The sequence below is a fragment of the Molothrus ater genome, chromosome 11, assembly GCF_012460135.2.
Source record: "Molothrus ater isolate BHLD 08-10-18 breed brown headed cowbird chromosome 11, BPBGC_Mater_1.1, whole genome shotgun sequence".
In the NCBI taxonomy this organism is placed as follows: Eukaryota; Metazoa; Chordata; class Aves; order Passeriformes; family Icteridae; genus Molothrus; species Molothrus ater.
In genome coordinates, this window is record NC_050488.2 from 3831250 (window position 1) to 3840891 (window position 9642).

The 9642-nt window shown below is 52.4% G+C and overlaps 1 pseudogene; it reads left to right on the plus strand.

Moving 5' to 3' along the window:
- The first annotated feature begins 636 nt into the window (after window positions 1-636).
- On the plus strand, window positions 637-3728 carry LOC129046794 (PHD finger protein 7-like; annotated as a pseudogene).
- The last annotated feature ends 5914 nt before the right edge of the window (window positions 3729-9642 follow it).

The following is a 9642-nucleotide window of genomic DNA, read 5'->3' on the forward strand; positions in this document are numbered from 1 at the left end:
TCAGGTATTTCTTTGTCCAGTGCTATGAATTTAATAGCAGGATTTGTTGCAGTTACCCTTCAAATACGCCACATAAAGGGAGTTGAGTGCTTAGATTCCATGGAAGCCATCCGTTAGTAAAAGTAGAGTTCCGCTCTTTAGTAGTTCTGTAGTAAGTAGTTAGTAAAAGAAGTCATTGTTCTGCCAATGGATGCTGATCCCTGATGCGTTCGTGCTGGTTTCTTGGAAAGGCAAATTTTTAGGAATAGGCTGTTGGAAAACAGGTGTTTTCTGCTGGTAGGTGGTACAAAGACATTGCTTTTTGGGGTGGAAACTGAAGCAACTTTAGCAGCCTACTCCTTTTTCTCCACCTATCCTAATAGGAGATCCATGCAGGTTAAAACATAAAACAAACCTCGGGGCTCTGGGCCTGTGCTGCAGGCTCACCTGCCTCTCCCTTCCCAGAATCAGCGGAGGAACAGCCAGAGGACACTGTGGTGTTCCTCAACGCAGCGACGGGAGGAGAAGGCGGACAGGAGCAGGGCTCACGCAGGGCTGAGCAGGGAGTAGAGCCTCGCGGCTCTGGGCCTGTTCTGCAAACTCCCCCCCACTCTTCTTTCTCCCATAGAGAGAGAGCACCAACACCTCAAAGCGACCATGTCACTTGAGGACAGGGACTCGGCGCAGACACCGGCCATGTCTGACAGCGAGCAGGAGAGCCCTGGTGCCAGGGAGCCAGGTGAGGGCAAAGCAGCCCTCTGACAGCCTGGCCCAGGGGCTCTTGTGGCAGCAGGCAGTGTGGGGACCAGAGCAGAGGCAGGAGCTGCTCAGCCATGCCGGGGTTGGGAGCCTCCTTCCTGCCCAAGTCGGGCCCAGCTGGGCCAGGGGGCAGCTCCTGGGACAGCCGTGCCCGCAATGGCCACTGCTCTGCAAGGCCTCCAGTCCTGCCCATCAGCCAGGCAGGGACAGAGCAGCCTTGGGGCCGATGCTGCTGCAGGCTCAGAGCCCCGCAGAGCTGCTCATGCCCGCTGCCACTGGCTCTGTCCCCTGCAGCCTGCATGCTGTGTCACCGTGCCGAGGCTGACCCGGACATGTGCGGTGAGAAACTGGAGAAGGGTGGGCTCTGTGCTCACGTGTTCTGCATGGTGAGTGACTCCGGGCGCTCCCTCCACCATTGCAATGAGCAGCTCCTGCCGCCCTCTCCTCATCAGCTCCTCCCCTTGCCTGCAGCTCTTCGCCACTCTGCTATCTCGCCAAGAGATGGACCGCGTTGCACTCATGGGCTTTCTCCCTCGGGATCTCCTAATTGCAGTCTGGCGGGCGGCACAGATGGTGAGAGCCTGACAAGAGCAGGGAGATTTGTGCCTGGCGAGGTTTGCCAGAGCTTAGCGCAGAGAGCAGGAAAGAAAGGCCGGCCCAACAGCCGCGACAAAGTCTGGCTCCCAGCAGCTGTGGCACAGAGGCCCTGGCACAGGAGCCTCCCTCCTCCACCAGGCGGCTCTGTGGGCTGGGACCCGGCAGCGGCCACATCCTGCGCCCTGCCCGGAGCCGTGGGGCTGCCAGGGGAGCCCTCGAGGCTGCTGCTGCTGCTGCTGATGGGGCTGCTTGGCTCTTTCCAGTACTGCTGCGTCTGCGGCCAGAGCGGGGCAACCATCATGTGCTCTGTGCCGGAGTGTGACAGATGGTTCCACCTGCCCTGTGCCAAGGAGGGCGGCTGTGTCAATCAATACATTACCCCGATCAGGTACCTCATCTCCCTTTCTGGCCATCATTGGTGAAGGATCCAGCATTTCTCACTTTCCCCATTGCTTTGCCCCCAGCTCCTTCTGCCCTGAGCACCGTCCAGAGCAGGAGGTGGAGGCGACTCCAGAACCGGACACCGTTTGCACCATCTGCATGGAGCCTGTGGAGGACAGAAAGACCTTCACAACCCTGGTGTGCCCAACATGCAAAAGGGCCTGGTTCCACAGGGACTGCATCCAGGTTGGAGCCCTCCCCTCAGCCCTGGGGCACAGCAGGTGCTCAGCAGCAGCAGCAGCAGCAGCAGCAGGGCCTCGCTCACCCTGCCTGTGTTTGCCCTGCAGGGACAGGCCATGCGCGCTGGTGCTTTATATTTCCAGTGCCCCCTGTGCAGAGACAGTGGGAATTCCCTGTTGAAATGTTCATCTTAGAGATCCAAATCCCCTTCAGGTTGGTGTCCTTCTGCCTGGCCCACCAGCCCAGGAGGGTGCAAGTGCTGTGCTGTGCCAGGCCCTGCCCCAGGAGCCCTGGCTCTGCCCTGTCCCATGGGTCTGGGCTTTAGCTTCGTGCCCAACTTGGAAAAGCACTGGAGAAAGAGCAGGGACACCCTGGATCTCCATTAGGGGAGGGCAGCAGAAATTCATCATCTCTTCCTTTCTCCATCAGACAGCCGACATGGGAAGACAACGATGCCTTCGTGGAGCTAGGAGAGAGGCATGGCCAGTGCAATGCCAGGGATTGCCTTTACCCTGGAGGCAGGGAGGAGGCACAGGAAGAGGAATAAGTTGGGAAGCTGCTCCCAGGGTTCTGCAGGGAAACCACATCTTGGCAAGGGCTCAAAGCGAAAAGAAGTTGAAGAGCTTGGCCAGACAACCTTGTGTGGGTACGCTTTGTCCTCAGTGCCATAATCTTCTTTGCTTGCCCAGGCCCTGGCAATTGCTCCTGTGCTCCTCCTGTGCTGCCGAGGGCACCCACAGGCGCTGCTCTGGCCTGAGAAACAGCACAGACAGATGGGAGTGTGACACCTGTGCTGGGCTCGGAACATGTAGGAGTCAAAGCCCCGGTGTCCCTGGGCTGGGGGCAGTGCCCAGGCTGGGCTTGGCAGAGCGCGTCCACTGCTGGAGGGCTGGGGGCCCTGCTCTGGCCTGGCCTTGCAAGATTCCGCGTGTCTCCGGGCTGTTGTATGGCTACAATCCGGCCAGCTCGAACCCTAGCCCACATGGTCTTACATGGACAAAAACAAAAGACGAGAAGGGCTCTTACCCACGTGGGGACGAGTGTCCTGTTTATTGGCTTAGGATGAGGCGCCTCTGGTCTGGCAACCACCCAGGTGGAAAAGAGGGCATGACATACCTGCAGTGGAGTTTTATACCCGAGGGATAGGGGCAGGAAAAGAGGACCACAGCCAATGGAATACCACTGGGGAGCGGCGAGGGGAGGGGGAACAGACCACCAGGGTGTATAGAAAGGGGGGTGTGTGGGGGATAGACCATGTGATGGGAGAGGGGGAATACTCGACATACCATACTCAGTACAAATTTCCCATCACCCAGTGCAAAACAGCAACTAAATAAACTATTTAGTGCAATACAACATGGTCTGGCCTGGGCCTGGGCGATCTTTGACATTCCTGCTTGCCCTTACAGCCTCCAGGGATGAGTCAGAGCTCAATGGCCCCAGGCTGGCCAGACAGTCAGGACTGGGGCCTTCTCATGGCTCCCCGGATTTGGAGGCCTTCAGCCCCAGCTCTCATAGCCGCAGGCCATTGGGTCTGGCTCACCAAATTCTGTCTGCAGAGACCAGCAGCCACAGCAGGCCCCAACACGCAGCATGGCAGCAGGCGCTGCCATTCTCCTCGCTGGACAGCAGCAGCCCCAGCACATCAAGGTCAATGTACAGCAGCTCCCCTGACCCTGAGGACAGGGTCCATTCCAGACGTGCTGGGCCTGGCCGTGGGCGAAGCCGCTCTGGCCAGCAAGGTCGGGCCCCAAATCGACTTGTGCCCTTGAGGAGTCGGCATTACCAGAGCAGCAGGACAAGTCCAAGGGCTGAGAGGCCCAGACAAAGGGAGACAACTGCACGGGAATCCCCCCAACACAACCGCTCCCGCCAGCAAGGTTGGGAACAGAGTCCACCTGTCCGCTCCAGGAGTCGCTGTGACAGGAACAGTGGGAAAAGGCCAAGGGCTGAGAGGCCCAGGCAAAGGGAGACATTGTCAGGGACATCCCAGAGACGCAGCCGCTCCCACCACCACGGGGTGGCCCAGAGTCCACCTGTCCGGTCCAGGAGTCGCCGTGGCAGGAGCAGCAGGACAAGGCCAAGGACTGAGAGGCCCAGGCAAAGGGAGACATCATCGGGGACGCCCCCCAGACGCAGCCGCTCCTGCTGGCAGCTTGTGGCAGCAGGCAGTGTGGGGATCAGAGCAGAGGCAAGGGGAGGCAGGAGCTGTGTGGGTAATCGGCGGAAGAAATGCAGCACTCAATATGAGTGATCAGCAAGTCTCAAACTTTCTTGATAGTTCACACATATTTTATATTGGTGTTAATGAAGCTTATACATATTGAAAAGCTGAGCTCATTATTGGTTAATTACTTATCGGCCAACCACGCCTACTTCCATATTCTTATGGTTGTTTTGTTACTACTTCTACATTCTTGTGGTTATTCTGCTGAAACTATGCTCTTATTTTTGGCAAAAGATCCTCTCCTCTATCCAGTTGTTGCACCAAGGGCACAATGTCCTTGTCAGTGGTTGGACACTGACTGCTGAATCTTGGACTTGTCTCCTTCTAACTTAACCAGCGGTATTATGTCGACGTGACCTTTCTCAGCTAGCCAACTGTGCACAAAGCTCTCCACAGAGCTGCTCAGCCATGCCGGGGTTGGGAGCCTCCTTCCTGCCCAAGTCGGGCCCAGCTGGGCCAGGGGGCAGCTCCTGGGACAGCCGTGCCCGCAATGGCCCCTGCTCTGCAAGGCCTCCAGCCCTGCCCATCAGCCAGGCAGGGACAGAGCAGCCTTGGGGCTGATGCTGCTGCAGGCTCAGAGCCCCGCAGAGCTGCTCATGCCCGCTGCCACTGGCTCTGTCCCCTGCAGCCTGCATGCTGTGTCGCCGAGCCGAGGCTGACCCCTGTGCCTCCCCAGGCCCTGGCAGCTGCTCCTGTGCTGCTCCTGCACTGCCCAGGGCACCCACGGGCCCTGCTCGGGCCTGACGCAGAGCAGAACCAGCTGGGGCTGTGACAGCTCTGCTGCTCTGGGCACGGCTCTTGGGCAAAGCACCCGCCTGTCCCTGGGCCGGGGGCAGTGCCCAGGCTGGGCTTGGCAGAGGCCATCCCCTCCTGGAGGGCTGGGGGCACTGCTCTGGCCTGGCCTGGCCCTGGGGTCCCTTGACATTCCTGCTGGCCCTTGCATCCACCAGGGATGGGCTGGAGCTCCATGGCACCGGCCTGGCCGCACAGTCAGGACTGGAGCCTTCCCGTGGCTCCCCAGGACACAAGAGCCTCAGCCCCAGCTCCCAAACACGGCCTAACAGGGTTTGCTGATATTGAGCCCTGTTAGACCTTTGAAAGGATTTTGAAAGTAACGTTGTTTGACAACTCCTTCAAGAAACAAACATGACTCGCTTCTAATCACTAAAAGGTTTATTGGTTTGCTTGCACTTCCTATAGGGTATCCTTATGCTTCCTTCGGCGTTCCAGAAAATAATGAAAATCTAACAAATTCTTCCGAGAAGTTTCTGAATCCACTATTAGGAGAAGTCTCTACACTCACTATCCTTACATACAGTTAAGTAGCTGCACCTGTAACATACAGAGATGTAGTGGTTTACCTGACTGGAACACACAACGTGATGTTATACACACTGGTACTCTAAAAAACTTCTCTTCCCTCTTCATTACAAATTTAAAGCTCTTCTCGAGGTCCTGAATTCATTTTGCATGCACATTCATACCTGCAGTCCCTCCCCAGGCTCAGCTTTCACCCAGACTTACCAGGGAACAGATGTTACATACTCACCTCAAGCAATAATCTACATCTGTCTTCCTAACCCTCTTTTTCTTCACTGAGTTCTACCAATCTACAAAATAACTGTGGAGCCTCTGCACAAAAGAAACAACCAATTCATAGACTTAAACGCTTGTGATTGTGCTGCTGCTTCTAACAATCATGACCAACACAGCACTAAAAGCAGAAATCAATTCTTCACCATCCTTCCTGTTCTCCTGCCCCCCACCACACCTTGGCTGCAGCAGAAATGTTCCCTACTGCGGCCTGCTGTGCTAAGAACATGGAAAGAAAGGCAGCAGCAGTTTTCCTCAACATGCTGCAATCTGAACTGCAGTGAAATTGCAGCTCTTTCATTTGAAGCTCAGCACCAGCACCCCCCATCTTCCCCCAGAACTGAGGCCTGCTGAGGCCTGAGCTCTCCATTTCAACACACCCTGTAAGTCAGGCTGGCTGGAAGATTGCAGGCCGCTAACTGTGTGAGCACAGCAGTGCCTTTCATCACTGCTATCCAATCAGTCTCATGGAAGGCACATCCTTTAAGCTTGTCTTAAGACTCTATTCTACAAAATAGAACCAGCAATTGTTTTATTGGCCTGTGCAGGTTTTGGGCACTGTGTATGTTTCCTTTGGTTGTTGTTGTCTTTGTTTCTAAATACAAAATTGACTGGATTCAGAAGAGAAAGCCCCAGATGCATTAGCACAAAGAACCACCGGGACATATGTGGCTCACAAGAACACTCAACATTTCTAACGGTAACACCAGAAAGAGAGGAAAAAGATAAAGATGATTTAAATACCTGAAAGGATCCAAAAGTTCTCGTAACCTGACAAGTGTCTAAGTTTTTGATAAACTCTACAAGTCCAGCTTCCGATTCGGTAATTGTCTGAAAGAAAAGAAAGCCAGAAATCTGCTTGACCTCTATTTTACCAGGACTTTCTCACAGGATTCTACCACAACTTGGACCACAAATAAGGGGGGCAAATTTTGACTAGAAAACTTTCATAACTAGGCAGCATTTTTTCCTCCTCACTGAATTCCAGGAAGGGTTTAAAAGGAAAAAAAAAAACCACAAAAGGGGTTGAAGAAATTCTGTCATACCTCTTAGGCGTTCATCATCTTTGGAGAAGAAAAAAACTCTAGCACTTTCTGTGCGTGGTAAAGAAAGAAACCTAGACAAGGACAAAGGGATTTGAGCATCCTAAATTGTACTATCAAATTCCATGAACATGACTTCAAACTGGAGTGCTTCAGAGAAATGGTATCCATTGAAAAGCTTTATTCCCTAGGAACCCCAAATAGAGCTTTTTATTTTACAAAACCCTCTTTTAAAGAGAAAACTGACTGTGTCTTTGGCTTTTAGCCAAACTCACTTTGGAGTTGGTCAAACCAAAGTGACCCAGTTAATTTCTTGTGCTCAACTCTCTCTTCCCATATTCATCTTCACATCAAATGCGCTGCTGGGAGTTTTGACTCTGTGCAGCACAAACGATTTTCCGAGATGACTTTGGTTGCTCAGAGGTGTGCAATGTCCCTTTCCCGTTTCCTGAGTTAATATTCCCACAGCATCCAACTACTACAGCCAAGTAGACAACAAAGAGAAATGGAACTTGCGTTTCTTGGTCCTGTTCAATCTCTGACATCTCAGGCTCATCATCACCCTCAGAACTGCTGTCTTGGAAACGTGGATCCTCTTGCCATGTGGCTTTTACCGGCTTTATTGTTCCAAGGGCATAAGGCTCTGCAATGACAGCACCCATAGAGAAAAAAAGCCAAAACCAGATTCTTCCTCTACTGGTCAGGAAAAATTCCTCCTTTCAAGTGAAATACTTACAGTGGAGAAGACAGATTTAGGAAGGACAGAATCTGCCCCTGCCAGATTTTCTAAGCTACATCTCTGCTCCACTGTTTTCCACTTTGTTCCAGGGATCCCTTATGTCTTCTTAAACATTTCTCATTGCATTCAGAAGACCCTGAATGCCTTCTCAGTTCAGCACAAGTGTGGGGGACTCGTTGCTTTGTGCTGTTGCACTGGGTTTTTTTAATATTTTGGATAACTTTACGCGGTTTCTTTTCTCTCCTACATGACTGGGACTCGATTTAATGTTGTTTCATCTTCATTTCAGACGGCCTCATTTTATCTAAGGTTAGGACACCCCAAAGATCATGTGTCATTCCGTTTCCTTTTCCTAAAGGTCCAAGAGTAGAATTCAGTAACAAACAGAATGCTCATGGATCTTGGGGTCAGCTCCCGGACTTTGCTCCTCCCTCTACATGAACGCACATTTCCTTTAAAATCTTGTTGGGTTCTATGAAACTTGATATGACTGGTGTGTCACCTTTTTCCCTGTTTGAGGAATTCAGGGCATGAGAACCAGCTTTTTCACCACTCAGCAAAAACCCCAATGCCTTCTCAAATGGCATGCCTTTCAGAATTCCTGAGATGCAAGCATGAGTTACCTCTCATTAATCTACCACAGCCCTGGCAAGCAGAAATGAAGATCAAAATGCTTCTGCCTGATTACTGACTTCTGCTGCTGAAAATCCCCTGGACCCTGACCTTCTTTACACCGTATTGCCCTACAGTCCCTGCCAGAAGCTCTTCCTTAGCAATGGCATGTTAGAAGGGATCTGCTGTTGCCTTCTTTGATGCCCAACTCCTCTGTGCCTCCAAAGTAGGAAAACTTGAAAGCACTCAGCTTCTGAGCTGTGTTGTTCTCAGGCAAAGGCCCCAAATGTTCATCTGGGGCAGAGTCCTGTGCATCCTCTTTGCCCCAGGGTATTTCCTCCGTCTTTTCTGGTTTGTTCTTTGAAGGTCCAATCAAGTCTTTCAAATCCGCAGCAATACTGTAAGTGTTGTCTTCAGCCACTTGAGGCAGTGTCTCACTCTCTTCTTCTTTTTTTGGCTTTACTGAAATGAGATTGTTCAAAGATAGCAACACAGCACACATCCTTTTCAGAGACAGCTTCCCTAAGAGCCACCTTGCTCTGAATGTTTCCCTGAATGTCTCCAAGCCCATTAAGGCATGGTTCACTTTCAATGGTAAATGTGGGAGTTTGTCCTGGAAGGGACAGGCCAAGAACTGACCATGCAGCCACCAAGCAGACAATCAACGACCAGCACCAAGCCTTGGGAGAAGAGAAGCCACAATGGATAACACTCAGGCAACTTAAGGTTAGCTTATCATGAAGAGCAAAGGACTCTGGCACCGATTGGGACTGGCCATGCAGATCAACAGCTGGTGATTGGCTAGAAGGTTTCTAGACCTTTTCCATGAGAGACTAAAGGTGTATGTATATTTATGTAGATATGTAGATATGTCTGTCTCAAGCCCACTCGGGGGTCTTCTGAAGCAGCCTCTTTATGTTTTGTTTTGCACCCTTGTTTATTTATTAAGTATCTTCAGTGTTGGTATTGCAGTTATACTGGTGTCTTCTCTGTTGCTGCGCTGTGTGACAACACCACCGTGATGTTCCCGAGACTGCAGAGTTTCTTCACGCGTCCCGCAGATCACCTGGGGTGTTGTTGCTGATCCGTCCCTGGCCGCTCCGTCACTAGCCGGGTGGCAGGTCATCGGCGGCCAGACACGCACCAGACAACACGTAAGCAGTGGGGAAACATCTCAGGCTGGAGTCTAAGGGCAAGAACAAGAGTCCTTTTTAATTAGCCACATCCTTACTGACTTTTCACTTCTTTCCTGCCAATAGAAACATCAATATGATTTTCTCACAGACCTGCACATCTCAAGGTCCCTGCACTGACCGCTCTCACCTTCACTTCCGGAAAGGAACACATGCACTGGAAAGAAAAGATGACACTATGTGCTGCTGTTGGAGGTCCCAGCTGAGGTCCGACGTCGCTGGTGGGAGCGGCTGCTCCTGCGGGATGTCCCCAACGGCGTCCTCCTGTGCCTGGGCCTC